This window comes from Oncorhynchus kisutch, linkage group LG18 (assembly GCF_002021735.2).
Source record: "Oncorhynchus kisutch isolate 150728-3 linkage group LG18, Okis_V2, whole genome shotgun sequence".
Taxonomy (NCBI): domain Eukaryota; kingdom Metazoa; phylum Chordata; class Actinopteri; order Salmoniformes; family Salmonidae; genus Oncorhynchus; species Oncorhynchus kisutch.
The window spans coordinates 44,012,523-44,024,323 of NC_034191.2; positions in this window are offsets into that span (position 1 = coordinate 44,012,523).

Sequence of the window (11,801 nt, forward strand, 5' to 3'; positions counted from 1 at the left end):
ATTGTGAAATGCCTGCAGTGCCTGTAGAGCAGGGCTGTCCAACCCTCTTCCTGGAGATCTACCGTCCTGTGGGTTTTCAGTACATCCCTAATTTAACACACTTGATTCTACGAATTAGCTGCTCAACAAGATCTTAACTAGATGAATCAGATATGCTAAATTAGGGTTGGATCGAAAACCTACAGGACAGTAGATCTCCAGGAAGAGGGTTGGGCAGCCTTGCTGTAGAGGATCTTTAGTTTCCCTGTTCATCCACCAGGGGTAACCATTAAGTAATTATTTTGATTGAGGGCCATAAAAATTAAGGGAATGTACAGTCTATAAGGACATGCTTACAAACCAATCGAGATATGCTCAATAATATATTTTAAATTAGGAAATTTAACCTGTTGATTAAATTACAATTGAATACAATTTACAATATCTCCATATGAACTTATGCTATTCATACACATATGACAATATAGTAGATTGGATAATAATTGAATATTAGATAGTGTGTTGGTCTATTTTATAAACTGGGTGGTTCGATCCCCGAATGCTGATTGGCTGACAGCTGTGGTATATCAGACCATATACCACGGGTATGACAAAACATGTATTTTTACTGCTCTAATTACGTTGGTAACCAGTTTATAATAGCAATAAGGCGCCTTGGTGGTTTGAGGTATATTGCCAATATACCATGGCTAAGGGCTGTATCCAGGCACTCCGCGTTGTTTCTTGACTAAGAACAACCTTTAGCCGTGGTATATTGGCCAAATACCACACACCCTCTGGCCTTATTGCTTAAGCATACACTTGAGTAGGAGTTTGAACTGATAATCTCAAGCCTCACCCAAAGTAAACCTGAATCAGCAGCATCAGCTTCATTGGAACAGGTGCCAGTCTTAAAGGGAAAGCGCAAATAAAAAGTTTAGTTGAAGTAAAGAAAAATCACAATCACACTATATTGTGAACCCTGCTATAGAATAGCATCACATTAATTAAGGTAGTTAATCCATCCAAACAAGGTCATGCTACCTGTGGTCCATTTAATGTAACCTGAATAGTGGCTCTGGTTATGTATACAAGCGATTGTTAGTAAATAGTGGCTATGGCCATAGAGGTATCTGCGCAGTGGCGGTCAATTCCGTGTAAAATGAGGGAGGACAATATTTTTTTTTAGGAGCATGGCCTTATTTCGATTACAGCATATTGGATGACTGTCATTCATATCCCATTCATCCAGCTCAAATTAACATTGACAGGTTTAGGCTACTACATGATGTTCGACTTTTCCCTTTACTGACCATGAGGTTGCCTCAACTTAGCCTATGAATGAAAGTTTACAACGCAGGTGCTAAGGTGGAGAGAAATTTGAATAATCAAGTTGACAGACATTGACACACTTCACAATATTGCCAACATCTAGCTGATCTAGGGTGTAATCATTAGTCCAACAGTTGCAAACAAAAGTTTCTCTTTGACAAATTCAGGTATGTTTTTGGGCTCCTGAGTGGCTCAGAGGTCTAAAGCACTGCATCTCTGTGCTAGAAGTGTTACTACCCTGGTTCGATTCCAGACTGTATCACAACTGTCAGTGATTGGGAGTCCCATAGGGCAGTGCACAATTGGCCCAGCGTCTTCCAGGTTAGGGTTTGGCCGTAACCCGCCATTGTAAATAAGAATTTGTTCTTAACTGACTAGCCTAGTTAAATATGTTTATCCCCATTATTTTTGCCTCCTTCTAATAAATGTTTTTCAACAGAATTTGCGGAATGAATACACCCCTGATCACACGCAAGCACAGTTCACTTTCATATACGGGTGTGCTGAGTAGTCGGACAAAACGAGTATCGTAACGGATATGGGCAGTTTTCTGGATACAATGATGAACCGAGTATTTTGTTGATCGGATGAAAACGTATTTTCGGGTGCCAGGAAGCAACTTTGTCATGCCAGTCAGTCACAGAGTTTCTATACCATACTGTACTCCTCCCGTCTTTGAGTCGTTGTTGTGCGGTCTAAATAACTCAACTGTCTAGTCTGTAAAGAGAAGTGCGGGCTGTATGTTGATCCTGCTGCTCTTGTTGGGTAGAATGAAGCTGTATTTCTCCGTCTACTCGCTTCATAATTTCACCCGATCAAGTTTCTTCGCATGTTTTCGGTCTGATCATTTAGGTCGCTGCTGCCTGCTATTATGATAAATCACATGGCGAGGACGTTTGCTATCAAGCTATCAATATGCATAATATCTAACAAGTGGGGAAAGGGTAGGGAAAACACATGAAACGAATGCGCAACTTGCTACCAGCTGCAAGTTGAGGACACACACACAGAGGCACGTACACACCCACCCCTCCGCGTGCTGCTCCTGCAGCTTTTGCAGTTTGAAAGTGCATGTAGGTATTTTGCCATCATCTATTGTGGCTTATTAAAACGCTTTCATAGCAGCCACATACAAACAGCATGAGCCCCGTTGATTTTTCGGTAATTCCTTTTCGCATCTAGGTGCTCTCCTCTCACCTTTTCCCTTTGTTTGTGTACTTCAGTGCAAAACACACAAGCCCGAAAAAAAACATTCCAAGCCAAACCATCATATCATGACCGCTAACTGTTACACACAGCCTGCATCGTTGTAGCCATATAAGCTAACTACAAGTCAACATAGCTACTAGAACAAACGTGTTAGTAAACCACTACAATCATGCCCTTACAAAAAGTTTTGAAGCTGCAGTAAAAGTGCAGTATCTCGCAGTTGACTATGATATTTTGGGTGCAGTGATTGCAGAATAACTGCAGGTGAACTGGTGAACTGCATTTATACTGCACTGTAACTGCAGTTACACTGCAAAATTACTGCAGTAAAAAAAGTGTTATTTTGGACGTAGTATTTGCAACATAAGTGGTCATACATGTAACTACTGTGTAAGTCTATGGAAGGGGGTGTCAACCACATGCTTCCTCGCTTTTGTATTGAAGTCAATTCACCAAGAGGAGGATGGAAACTAGCTGTCCTCCAGCTACACCATGGTGCTACCCTACAGAGTGCTGCTGAGGCTACTGTAGATCTTCATTGCAAAACAATGTGTTTTAATCAATTATTTGGTGAAATGTGAATATATTTATTGTAGTTTTATCTAAAAATAATAACTTTTTAAATGTTTCACAATTTTTATTTTATGAAATTCACTGAGGAGGATGGTCCTACCCTTCCTCTTCTGAGGAGCCGCCTCTGCTGTATAGTATCATTATTCTGTTCATATGGCTCTGGCTATGTGCAGTGTTGGGTATATGGATCTAAGTCTCTCATAGAATACTATTAAGTTAAGGAAACACAGTACATATATAGAAGGTCATTTGAGTGAACTACCTGTTATGTGGAGTGCCTGTACCTGTCCAGTCGGGTTATTTTTCATGATTAGTCTGTAGATCAATTCTCTCCTCTCATCCTGCAACTCGCTTCTAACTAATAGCTAATCGCTAATCTTCATCTGCTCTCTCTTTCTGCAATGTCTTTGAACATCTCAGGCCCTCTTCACACAATCACGCCCCCCCCCCCAAGGTTTTGTCTTACATTCTCCAGTCCTTTTTTCATTTTTTTCAGCTCCAGCACTGCGTCCATGTATGGTTCCTTGTCTTTCTTTTTCTCCTCATTCAGTCTCTCCTCCTCAGACCTCAGAAAATAAATTGTAGACCTCCACAAGTCTGGTTCATCCTTGGGAGCAATTTCCAAACGCCTGAAGGTACCACGTACATCTGTACAAACAATAGTACGCAAGTATAAACACCATGGGACCACGCAGCCGTCATGCCGCTCAGGGAGGCGAAGCGTTCTGTCTCCTTGAGATGAACGTACTTTGGTTCGAAAGTAAAATCAATCCCAGAACAACAGCAAAGCACCTTGTGAAGATGCTGGAGGAAACAGGTACACAAGTATCTATATCCACAGTAGAACGGGTCCTATATCGACATAACCTGAAAGGCCGCTCAACAAGGTAGAAGCCACTGCTCCAAAACCGCCATATAAAAGCCAGTCTACGGTTTGCAACTGCACATGGGGACAAAGATCGTACTTTTTGGAGAAATGTCCTCTGGTCTGATGAAACAAAAATAGAACTGTTTGGCCATAATGACCATCGTTATGTTTGGAGGAAAAAGGGGGAGGCTTGCAAGCCAAAGAACACCATCCCAACCGTGAAGCATGAGGGTGGCAGCATCACGTTGTCTCGGTGCTTTGCTGCAGGAGAAACTGGTGCACTTCACAAACTAGACAGAACCATGAGGAAGTAAAATGATGTGGATATATTGAAGCAACATCTCAAGACATCAGTCAGGATGGTAAAGCTTGGTTGCAAATGGGTCTTCCAGATAGACAATGACCCCAAGCACACTTCCAAAGTTGTGGCAAAATGGCTTAAGGACAACAAAGTCAAGGTATTGGAGTGGCCATCACAAAGCACTGACATCAATCCTATAGAAAACTTCTGGGCAGAACTGAAAAAGCGTGTGCTAGCAAGGAGGCCTACAAACCTGACTCAGTTACACCAGCGCTGTCAGGAGGAATGGGGCAAAATTCACCCAAGTTATTGTGGGAAGCTTGTGGAAGGCTACCCAAAACGTTTGACCCAAGTAAAACAATTTAAAGGCTATGCTACCAAATACTAATTAAGGGTATGTAAACTTCTGACCCACTGGGAATGTGAAAGAAATAAAAGCTGAAATTAATCATTCTGTCTACTATTATTCTGACATTTCACATTCTTAAAATAAGGTGGTGATCCTAACTGATTTAAGACAGGGATTTTTTACTAGGATTAAATGTCAGGAATTGTGAAAAACTGAGTTTAAATGTATTTGGCTAAGGTGTATGTAAACTTCTGACTTCAACTGTATCTAGCTTGCTGTTGCTCGCTAATGTGTCCTGGAAGATAAACATGGGATGTTATAGTACCTGAAATGCATATGTCCTATTTGTTTGCTGTAGCTTGGTAAAATTTCAACCCATTTTGAGTCACACAAAATCGTGGTACGGATACAGCTGTAACACGGCTAACTCGTTCACGACCAAGTTAGCTGTATCTAAACTATTCGTTAGCAAGCCAGTCACCACACTAGCTAGTGTTTGTGTTTTTTCTTTGAAAGGAAAGGTTTTTACTAGCTACATAAGCTATCTTTTCTAATCTGTATTTTCGGAAACGATATCTGGCCATCACACCAGGTGCCACCGTCGGAGATAACCCACTAATTGCTAGTTATCTGACTAGACTCCCAAGCTAGTTATTTTCTGACAGCTTAAAACATATCATATCATATCATATGCTCCTGTGGAAACAAGATATCGGCCAAGGACACCCACTTGGTGTGATCGGCTTGCCTTGGGCTGCAACATGCCCAGGAAGCGTCAGCTTCCCCCAGCACCTGTCCACACTGTGAAGAGCTTCCGTAAAGAGCTTCAGTCGCAGGCTCACACTACAAGCTCGCCTGAGGCAACAGGACTCTAACATGGGGGCTGGCATCCCCAATTACTCATCAGAGGCCATGAATATCCCCACAGGGAATCCTGGAGCGACGGCTAGCACTAGGCTGGGGCGAACACCGCGATGCCATTGCCCTGTTGTTGGAGGACTCCAGCAACGACCTCACAACCCCCCTGCCGGGCTTCCTGATTGAAGACAACAACGACTCCATGGAGTTTTCCAACAGCCTCCTTTCAAAATCATCTGAGTGAAATGAAAGCCAGGCCTGATGGTGGGAGCCCCCCCACCAGCTCTCGGTGTGGACCTGAGGGACATGTGCAAACAAGCTGCGAATAAACTGGTGATTCACTGGCCCAATGCAGTTTCAGAGACCACCACATCCCGCTACGAGGGTAAAAGGATACCCAAAGCCAAACGGACGGCCAAGCAATTACTACCAGCCTTTCCAGAATACCTGGAGGTTACCCGTGCTTCTCCATTCAAGAACCCTGTCCAAGGTGGTTCGGTATTTGACTGCGTTGACATCTGCGTCTACATCCCAGCCAGAAGTCCTCTATGACCTCGACTGGACCCACCTTACCAACCAAGTAAGTGCGCTTCCAGTCCTCCGCGACAGAGAAGGTCTACAAGTCAGTCGCCACAGCGGTGAGGGCTCTCAGCACCGCCTTCATGCTTTTGGCATACCACAGTGCGTCAGGGACTGTCGTACACCCTCCCCTCGACAGGTTTTTACGAAGTGTACTGAGGCAGCCATAGCCCCACTCAGGGAGAGGGACATTCAGCTGACGACATACATAGACGACTGGCTGCTGTGTGCTCAATCGAGGCAAGATGTCTTAGAACACTGTCAGCTGCTCTTGGAACACCTGACATTTCTAGGTATCAGAATAAACACATTTAAGAGCATTCTGATTCCCACGCAGACAGTCTCTTTCCTAGGTTTGTTTGTATGCACTTCAGCATTCCATCAGTGGATCGTTATGCATCAATGGAGAATAAAGTGTCCACAGTTCTTTTCCCTGAGGGATTGGGATGTACCAATGGGAGTGGCTACACGTCCTCCGGTATGCATTCCCAACCCCTGGCCCTGATTTCCCCCACCCTAGCCAGGGTACGGACGAAGGGTCTCTCATTTTAATAGCACCACATTGTCCAGAGAATCACTGGCTAGCGGAGATCACACTACTGTGTGGTCAACTGTGGCCCCTCCCTCTGTGCCAGGCGCGCGGAGAGATTTTCCAGGCACTCTGGGCCTGGCACGTGAACGGTTCAATTTGAACACTGACGGGTTTCCGCAAAATGTTATTTAGACTATTCAGAGTGCTAGAGCCTCATCCACCAGGTCCCTTTATAGTTGTAAATGGCACATGTTTGAGGAATGGTGCACTAAATCACAGACGGTGACATTCCAGTGCTCTGTCCCGGTAATCCTGTCGCTTCTACAGCAATAATTAGACAAAGGAAAGGCTTTTTCTACTATTACGTATATTCGGTAGCAATATTGGCTTGTCATGTTGGTTTTGGGAGCACGGAAGTGGTGGAACAACCCCTTGTTGCTTGTTTTATGAATGGTGCACGTTGTTTGCGTCCGGTCTCCAAACAGCTTGCCCTGTCAGGGGACAGTTGTTTTGGATGCTCTATGCCAACAGCCTTTCGAGCCCCTGGATCAGGTGGATCTGAAGATGCTTTAGAGACAGCGGTATTACTAGCACTGGCCCCTCTGTCAAGCGTGTAAGTGACATTCATGCACACTCAGTGCACACGTCATGTGCACAACTTGAACCCAGTGACGGTAGTGTATCATTGCGGCCTAACTCCACCTTTATCCCTAAGATTATTAATCCATTTTTGATGCATCTTCACCTTGAGCTGGTAGCTTCTTATCCCCCACCTTTTTTTCTCTCCGGAACATCAACGGTTGCATATGTTGTGCGTACTGGTTGCATATGTTGTGCCCAGTACACGCTCTGTGCGTGGGGGGGGGGGGGGGGGGGCGTGGGAGGATTTTCACAGGACTTGTGGAAGCATATATATATATTTTTTTGTTGTTGTTGAAAGACAACCGCTACACCGCTTATTGTTTCTGACTTTACTAATGCAGCACGTCCACGGTGGTTAAATGGCTAGCTACACACACACACACACACACACACACATAAAAAAAAGTATTCTGCCGTTTTGTTTTAAATGTGACACATCCAATCAGATAGGGTATTAAGGAGTAACTAGCCCTCTGGGGTAACTGCCCCCCTGTAATTCACATAAAGACCACAAGATGTCACCAAATTATTTCCCCAACACTTTTCCTGGCTGTCACTGTTCTTGCTGAACAAAACATGTCCTATGTGTCATCAGAACTTTGAGATATTTCAACAAAACAATTTTGTGGTACATTTTTAAAACGTTGTAGATATATTCCAATGAAGTTAGATCTATATATGTTTTTTAAAATATACAAGTAGGAAAGCCTTAAGAGAAATCCACTTCTTTAGAGATAAAAATGTAGATTTTTTAAATAAAGTAGTAATATGTTTGATGAGTGTGTTGTGGGCAACTCGCCGCCCATAAGCTGCTGGCGCAGTGGTCTAGGGCACTGCATCACAGTGCTAGCTGTGCCACCAGAAACTTTGGGTTCGAGCCCAGGCTCTGTCGCAGCTGGCCGCGACCGGGAGGTCCATGGGGCGACGTACAATTGGCCAAGCGTCGTCCAGGTTAGGGAGGGTTTGGCCGGTTGGGATATCCTTGTCTCATCGCGCACTAGCGACTCCTGTGGCGGGCCGGGTGCAGTGCGCGCTAACCAGGTCGCCAGGTGCACAGTGTTTCCTCCGACACATTGGTGCGGCTGACTTCCGGGTTGGATGAGCGCTGTGTTAAGAAACAGTGTGGCTTGGTTGGGTTGTGTTTCGGAGGAAACACTCCTGAGCCCGTACGGGAGTTGTAGCGATGAGACTAGATAGTAACTACTAACAATTGGATACCATGAAATTGGGGAGAAAAGGGGGTAAAAAAAAAAGATAACTTAATTTCTGTTGGAAATGTTTCCACTAGTGACTGATACATTTACAGTTAATGTAACTTTATAGCTTTTAGCTATTTTACACAGAATTGTATGTCATATGGCTATCTATGTTTTTAAGAGAGAGCTTTCCAATTCCAACTGTTTTCAGTCACAGCTGTGGCCTCGATTACGTGTGAGTAGTGCAGGAGGTAGCTCATGAGTTGTGCTCCAATTACACTGGGGATAGTTTTATTTGTGACAAATTAGAATCATGCAATAGCAGAGCATAATAGTTGCCACATCAATGTTAATTAGTTAAGTTATTGTTATTACATGTTATATTCCAATGTTATATTCGAAATAATATTTTTTAAATTAATTAAACATAACTATTGAAAACCTTTTGCTCCTTAATGTAATTTTTTAAAAGACTGCTGGGATTTGAAAACTTGCATTATTCAAATAATATTTAGTGCAATTGTACATAATGGATTGTATAGAAAAGGAACAACAATGAAAATGAATGTGCAAGGGCGTTAAAAAGAGGGACTTTACATAAAATCTCCTCATAGTGCAGACATTAATAGACATGTGCAACACCATTTCCCCCCCATATTTTATTTAAATAATACAAATAAGAGAACAAGACTTAGCTTTCAATTATTACTTAAGGCATTTCTAAATAAAACTGATTAAATGGATTCACTGCACTTTTGTAAAAACAACATTTCATGAAATAACTTAAAAAGTGTAAACTCTAACGATTTATTTCCCTTCATAGTTAACATGACCTTCATCCACACACCAATTGTTTTGTGTCAGCATTTAGACATTGTTTTTAGGGGCCAGTTACCCCCTAGTACCCTAATACAGATCTTCTTATGGCTAGCTTGATTGACAGCTAACTACGCTAACTATGTAGATTTGTTCTGCATGCATTGCACATGTGGATAGTTAGCTGTCATTTAACTCATGTAGGATACTGTATCTGTCAGAGAAAAATCATGGACACGTTTATAAAACGTGCAGCTGCCTCTTCATCCACTGCGGCTTCCAATGTCAACAACAAGGCAGACAACCCGGTCCCTGTCAAGAAAAGAAAATACGACCCGACTTTACCAAATAGGTTTTACATATATAGAAGACAGGCAGTGTGAGCGTAGACCACAGTGCATCCTATGCAACGAGCTGTTAACTAATGAGAGCATTGAAACCCTCCAAAATGAATAGGCATATGGACACCAAGCATCCAACCCACAAATATAATACAGCTGACTTTAAAAAAAAGAAAATGTCAATATCTGGAGGCCTCACAAGATTATTTGAAGAACGTATGCACGGTACAAGAAAAGGCACTTAGTTCGCGCATCATACCTTGTGAACCAGCGCATTGTAGTAAGTGCAAAAATGCCCACACCAGCGCAGAGGATCTCATACTCCCTGGTGCGATTGATATGTGCACTGAAAACTTGGGAGTCGTACGCAAACAAACGTAACACCATACCCCTATCCAATGACAACATTAGGAGAATATTAGACATGTCTGAGAAAATAACATGCCAGACATAAGAACGCATCAGTGCAAATGGCCATTATGCACTGCAGCTTGTTGAATCCGTAATCATGCAATTCTAAATGGTCTATGTCAGACACGTCTGTGTTGCGATTCAAACTCATAAAAGACACACCCTCGTCCATTTACCCTCGCCTTATGCCCTTGGGGAAATCCCCGTCACCATCTTGGTGGGCGGTACAAATTATTAGCCAAGCAAGGAAAGTTCGCAACGTAAGCCCCTCAGCCTCCATTTTTAGTCGAGTTTGCGAGTTTTACAATTATGTTCACTCTGGGGCCTAAAACTCCACATAACTCAACTCGCGACAAGTGTACATCCGTAAGAAACGTCCGCCAAAACTTAAAATCAACATCAATGTAGAAGTCAAGATACAGGTGTAAGTAAAAACGAATGCAAATAAGGTAGAAATTGTGCTACTAATGCATATGACGGAACAAACACGTCTCGTAAAAAGTAAATACGTTTGTTTCGTTATCTTTTGGAAATTGTTGAAATAAAAGGCAACCGTTTTAGCCATCTAGCTAGCAATGGCAATATTTTTTGCATATTTCTTACTGAGATGAAGGTTCTAAAACATGTTATTGGGTTTAAAAATAATCAATACTGATACAGTGCCTTAGACCACTGCGCCACTCGAGAGTTTAAGACAAGGGTTTAGCTATCTTGGAATTAAGAACATTTCCAATAACTTTATTTTCAAGAATTGAATTTCTTAGTAACTTTTTGCTTAAGGAGAAACATAAGAAATGGCGCAAGGACATTTCCAAGAACGTTTTTGAGGAATAGCAACTTTGCTTAACTTTAAATAGTTAAGGAAAAATGGCAGTTAAGACATTTCTTCTTAAGAAGGTTGTGAATCTGGGCCCAGTTCCTTTTGTAGTGCTTATTTTCCCACCACCACTGCAGAGGCTGTCTTTAACACAATGGATATGTACCTGGGCCCAGATTCACACAACCTTTTGAATGAAGATGGGAAGCGTCACATTACCAAGCAATGAAGAGGGTCAGCTGGTGGAGCTGTCATTTGATTGCGGACTGAGCATGTGCGGCAGGAACCCTAATGGTTAGAACGGAAAGGTTGCTGGATCGAATCCCCAAACTGACAAGGTAAAACTCTGTCGTTCTGCCCTTGAGCAAGGCAGTTAACCCACTGTTCCCGGGCGCTGAAGATGTTGATTAAGGCAGCCCCCCGCACCTCTGATTCAGAGGTGTATTCAAGCCACTTGAGTGCTGCCATAGAGTTACATTAGAAGTGCCCATCCAAGAAGGCTCAAGGTCATTGGCCACAGATAAAATGACATCAAATCACGTTATATCTACAGTAGCTTTGATTGGACTGATTGGACTAAAAATCTTAGCTAGCAGTCATCATCATGAATCAAGTCAACAATCTACTGGCAAATCCTTTTCAATCCTTGTCATATGAAGGTAAATAATTAAGAGAAATTATAGATTAAAATGTATCGGTGCTCATCGGCCATAAACATTACCCAACAAGTTGGAAATCGCAAATTCAACAATAAGTGAATTGGACGGAATAAGTGGCTAACTGCAAGCATTGCAAAATAATCACTAGCACGCTATTCAGTGGAGTGGATGTGTGGTCCAAGTCTTGGTTTAATGGTCTCTTTTACAAGTTTAAAAGGATAAACATTCAACATTGGCCATGCTGTCAATCCAGCATGACTTCTGCCGGGCTAAAAAACACGTTTTGAATGGTCATCCAACTCAGAATTGCAAGTCGGGAACTCAGGCCTCTTTCTAGGG